Source organism: Capricornis sumatraensis, chromosome 2 (assembly GCF_032405125.1).
Source record: "Capricornis sumatraensis isolate serow.1 chromosome 2, serow.2, whole genome shotgun sequence".
In the NCBI taxonomy this organism is placed as follows: domain Eukaryota; kingdom Metazoa; phylum Chordata; class Mammalia; order Artiodactyla; family Bovidae; genus Capricornis; species Capricornis sumatraensis.
This window is the reverse complement of record NC_091070.1, coordinates 15,476,702-15,482,701: the sequence shown is the minus strand read 5'-3', so window position 1 is coordinate 15,482,701 and position 6,000 is coordinate 15,476,702.

Below are 6,000 nucleotides of genomic sequence, written 5' to 3'. Positions count from 1 at the left end.
GGGCTTCTGTAGAAAGATTTTCTGTAAAAACAAAGTCATACCACAGAACAATGATATATATTTTCTATGGGTATTTATATACGGATGTACGTACAAAGAAAAAGAACTGAAAGTTTATACACCAAACTGCTAATGGCAATACCTCTGAAAGAGGAAATACCTCTGAAAGAAGATACCAAGACTTAAGCTTGGGCAAACATTAGCAGTAATATATATATTTTTATGATGATAATTTATTATTGTATTGCTTTTATAATTAAATGTTAATATGAAGGGAATCTATCGGGGAGTGGGGCTTTCTTGTTTATTTATTATTAATTGATTTAGTCATGGCTGTGCTGGCTCTTCCTTGCGGTGCACAGGCTCTTTCTTTGTTGCTGCACGTGGGCTTTCTCTAGTTGCGGCAAGTGGGGGCTACTCTCTAGCTGTGGTGCGCGGGTTTCTCATTGCAGCACCTTCTTTCGTTTTGGAGCACAGGTTCTAGGGCATGCAGGCTCAGGAGCTGTGGTGCGTGGGCTTAACTGCCCCACAGCATGTGGGATCTAAGTTCCCAGACCAGGGATCAAACCCATGTTCCCATCTTTGGCAGGCAGATTCTTAACCACTGGATCACCAGGGAAGTTCTGGGAGTGTGGCTTTCTATGATGTAGACCTTAATGTCTTGGTTTGCTCAGGTTGCAGTAACAAAATACAGTGGCCTGGGTGGCTTAAACAACAGACATTTCTTTCTCATTGCCCTGGACGCTGGGAAATTTAAGATCAAGGTGCTTACTGATTCAGTTCCTAGCAGCAACCCAGTTCCTGGCTTGTAGAGAGCCACTTTCTTGCTATGTCTTCACAAGGGAAAGAGAGGGAGAGAGCTCTCTGGCTTATCTTTCTCTTCTTATAAGGACACTAATCCCATCATGGGGGGGACCCAACCCTCATGACTTCATCAAAATCTAAACCCAAAGTCCCCACCTTCAAATACCATTACACTGGGGGTTACGACTTCAACATCTGAATTTTGGAGAGTCACAAATATTCATTCTATAACACCTGAGTTAGAATCCCAGCCATTTACTATGTGGCTTTGGCAAATTATTATTCTCTCAAACTCTGTCTCCTCAGCTGTAAAAATGGGGCTTGCATCCCTCACTTCCCTGGAGTGTGGAGAGCTTTGAAACACCCATATGAGAAATGGAAGGCGTACACATTTTTCATTTTCCTTTTGACTTGAACCCTGCTCCCTGCTGACCCAGCACATACTCCTGCCAACTTCCCTCACTCACACACATCACTTTCTGTCCTTGGGGCTCTGCATTAAGGTTTGTGAATGGGGGAAATACAAAGTGTGTGCCAACGTCCCCCAGCCAAAACCCTCAGGAATGAACCTGCAGTTGAGCAAAGTTGGACGGACTAACTTGTTGCCATGATGCAGAGGGCACACCATGGTGCACTGTAGGTGGATAAGGAGGTGTTAGTAATAAACTATTACAGGATTGGGACTCAGGCTAGGTGATACAGGGGAGGCTTCAAGGAATTGGGACTGTGCTCTGGGTTAGATGCTGACAGGAAGATGGGCTAATTCTATGATGGGGGTATTTTCATGAATCTTATCCAGAAGACAAGACCAGACCTAGGCTAAAGCTATGATTGATAAAGAAGCATCAGTCATCCTACTGGCTAGGTTAGAGAGGTGGCTGGTCATTTTATGCTTTGGATGAGGTTCTTGTTTTTATCTGTGTCCAGGCCTGATCTTGAAGTGGTCTGGTTTTCACCCTGGTTCACCGTGGCCAGGGAGTGGCTTTGTCTGACGTTAGTGTTCTGTGAAATTGTCTGCAATCCCCAGAAAAGCGCCACGGTCTAGCTGTGAGTGCCAGGCCGGCTGTTTGATGTCCTAAGTATGATGCCAGCAGGTATGGAGGGCACCCAGAGGCTGGGGTTACCAGGAAAGAGAGGAGATGAGGAAGTTAAAGAACCAAAAAGCCTCTCAGGCTTCCCGGGGGAAACAGGGCACGTGGGCCGTCCGGAGTCAGACTCCAGGAAGGCCTCGGGCTTGGAGGAAACCCTTGGGAAGAGTTGGGCGGGAGCCGGCGGATCCGGATCGCGCCAGCCGGCCGGGAGGTGGGTGGGCACGGCGGGAGCCAGCGCGCTCACCGCGGAGGAGGGCCGGGCGGGCAGGGGAGGAGAGGAGGGGGAAGGCAGCGTGACTGCGTCTGATCTACAGTGACGAGTACCAATGTTAACTGTCACCTCTCATCTCCAAACTAAATCACACCTGGAATTGGAGGCGCCGAGGAGCTGATAGAGTCAGCCTCACAGAGGCGACAAGTCAATCAGCGCGGAGATGCGCGCGGAGACACTGGCTCCCCGAGGCCGGGCGCCTTCATTCATTCTGGGATTTACACTTGTCAGGCTGCCGCCTGAGGGTGGGCAGGAGGAGGGGTGGGCAGCAGGCTGGTCTCACTTCAGCTCCACTTACTTAAGACGGGATGACTCGTGGCTTTGGCGGCTTTTCACCCGGGGAGCCGGGCAGACTGGGTCCACTGGCTCTTGCTGACTTTCCATTTCATCCTCTGGGTCATTCCCCTGGGGGTCAGCGGACTTCAGGCTCAAGGAGCGGGAGGAAGCCCAACGGTGGGAAGGTTAGGGCGGATGGACCCCACTGGGGCAGACGTAGTGGCTGCCCAAGGGACTCTGTCAGGCTGAGAGCGTCTGAGGGCAAAAAAAGAATTCTGTCCTGGCCACCAGGTTATGTGGAGGGAGCCACGTGGCCTTGTGGGGAATAGATTTAAACTGACTGCTTTGGACTAGTTCTGACTGTGGTCAGATGAAATGGAAAAGATCTTTAGTTTTCCTTTCATTTGTTCTTTTGCTCATCTAATAAGTGATATTCAGTCAGGCTCTGTGTGAAGTGCTGAGAATTCAAAAACACAGAGCCCCTAGATCCTATGAGAAAGGGGAAAATTAAAGTGTTAAGAACTTCTCAGGTTGCCACTTCTGTCTTAGTCAGGGAACCTATAGTTCCCCTCTATCACTGACCACACACTGACCACCTTAGTGTAGTCCTTTATAGTGCCTTTTTTTTTTTTCCACATAGAAGCATAACTATGCCAAGTGCTGTGCCAAGGAAAATACCTAGAGATATAAATTCCAGCTGGAGAGAAAAACACTGAGTTTCCATTGCTGTTTAAACATCTACTTTATTTCTGTCACTGTGAAAATAATGTAACTTGATTACAGAACATGTGGAACAATAGAGAGAGGGAAGAAAATCACTCCAAAACAAACATTTTGATATGCTTCCTTCTAGTCTTTTTAAAAAAATGTTTTATTTTATATTGGAAGATAGTTGGTTTACAACGTTGTGTTATTTCCAGGTGTACAGCCAAGTGATTCCGTTATACCTATAGCTATTCTTTTCCAGATTCTTTTTCATTATAGGTTGTTACAGAATACTGAGTAGAGTTCCTTGTACTATATAATAGGTCCTTGTTGATTATCTATTTTATATATAGTAGTGTGTGCTTCTTTCTAGTCTTTTTTCGTATATATCTTTAACTTTTTTCCCCTCAAAAGTGCCTAGCCCAGGGCATGTCCTATCTCACTGAATGTGCAGGTAAGTTGGAGGCTTTATTTTCTTCTCTGACCCCCATTCAGAGAAGTGCCTGAGGACAAGACTTTATTCTGCCTGGTGCCCGGGCACAGAAATGGTGATACAAGCATTCGGCAGGCTGATCTCTTAATCCAGATTGGTGTAGTCATTTGAAACTGAAAGCAGCTCCTTTTTATGTCGCCTGCTTCTCAGCATTAACTTCTCTTTGATGTAATTTTTGCTTCCGATGCTCTCTCCCTTCATGGGTTAGATTAGTGTGAAATTGGCCTGGCTCCTCCAGAGACTGCAGTGCTAAGCTTCAAATACTTGGTCCTTATTGGAAATCCTTAACCCACATCAGGGGAGAAAAGTGGCAGCATTACTTAGGAGTGTGTGAGTGGGAGGTTGGGGAAGAGGACTGGGTGTAGGGCAAGAGGAGAAAAATGCATGTTGGGAAGGGGAGGACAGAGAAGTTGAGATTCTTCTCCATTTATGACTGCTGAAGAACCAATCACCTTAATCTTGGGGAAAGGGAGAAGGAATAGATCTTGCATGCCTGCTCCGTTGCCAAGTCATGTCCAGCGCTTTGCGACCTCATGGACTGTAGCCCACCACGTTCCTCTGTCTATGGGATTCCAGGCAAGAATACTGGAGTGGGTTGCCATTTCCTCTTCCAGGGTATCTTCCTGACCCTGGGATTGAACCCTCATCTCCTGCATCTCCTGCATTGGCAGGCAGATTCTTTACCACTGAGCCACCTGGGAAACCTGGAACAGATCTTCGATAACTTGAAAATGAGTTAATATAGAGGGCAGAAGGCCTGTTTAGTAACCTGAATGGCTGCCTGGAGCTGTCCAAAAGTCTTGGTGCTGAAAGGATGAAAGAAAGTTGATAATGTTTGGGAAGATTACAGGGCATGTTACTAGATCCCTGGGATTATGTTACTAGACCCTTTCTAGATCCCTGGGATTATCCTTGCTCCTCTAGGTATTTCACCTGGCTCAGATGAAGCATGTGCAAGTTGGTAATACCCAGTTACAAACATTCCATGAGGACTGGCAGGACTGGGTCTCTTCACCAGTTCTCCCCTGCTCTCTTGCCTACCTCCTGTGTGGCAGAGAAGAATGGCATCTTGTAATTGGGCCAGACTGCTCAAGGGAGGTACTCAACTGCAAGGGAGACTCAGCTGAACACCTGACCCGGGGGAGGATTTCCCCTGACTTTTAAGACAGAACTGATGGAGAGGGGTGTGTGGGCGTGAGGGGCTTTTGCTGTGATTTGGACACATCCAGACTGAAGAGATGCTCCAAAGAGATGCACCTTCAACTTACTCCTCTTTAATAACAACCTCAGACCCTCTGTCCCCAAATTCAGATTGCCGCCTGAGGATATCATTGGAGAACAGAAACTGCCAAAGATGATTCTGATGGCCAAGCTGGCCCACGCTGCCCATAGAGGAAGCAATCACTCAACATCAGGGTGTTCTTCAGACTCTCCCTTCAAAGACAGTTTAGCTCCAGATAGTTCAAGTTTGTCATCAGCCAAAACACTTTCCTTCCTGCCATTCTCATCTGGCTTTCCATTGACTTTTACTTGTCCTCCACTTTCTGTTTTCTTCTCACAATGCCTCATGCCCAAGCCTCCACCCGGTATGTCTGAGACCTTTCTTTTCCTTGGCCTGTTCTCTGATCCTTCCCCTTATTCCTAGTGGATCCTTCCAGCCACCCTCCCACTGGCCTGGGCCCTGACTTTGCTCTCTCCTTCCCCTAGCTTGGCATGCTTTTCCCACTTAGCAGCCCTACCTGGTCTGTGCAGAGTGGAAGGGCCTTGGCCCACTTTGGTTTAGCCTTGTGCCTCCTTGTACATGGGCCCTCCTCTCCCCTTCTTGAGTCTGCAAATCACTCCTTCCAGTGTCAGCCGGCAAATTGGTTTATCCTCCCCCCAACCCGGCTTTCATTACCTTGCCGAAATGAAGCGATATCTCCTCGGCGGAGGCTTCCCGTCCGGGCGGCCGCTGGCATAATAAATGAAGACAAAGTGCCAGCGGCATAGACCATCTCTCCCACCGCACCACCAGCCGCTGCCAGCTTCATTATTCGCTTAAGTTGCCGGAGAGAATTACTTAACCCTGACCCGTGTATTAGGGGCCTGTATTAATGCCGCGACAGGCGCTTCTTACGGCAGAGAACAATTTATTAGTGCCGAAACAGGCTGCTTTTCTCTGTCATTTTTCCAATCTGAGCTTTGAACACACATCATTAAACTTGTCTGACTCTCTCCCCTTCTCCATCATTCCTTTTTCATTTTTTTTTTTTTTTAACAGAAAGCACCATAGAGAATGGAGATTGTTCTGAAAATCTCCAAGTGCCTGGCCCTCTCGCTTCTCCCCTACTTTTCACCCTTTTCTGCTTTTCCTCTTTCCA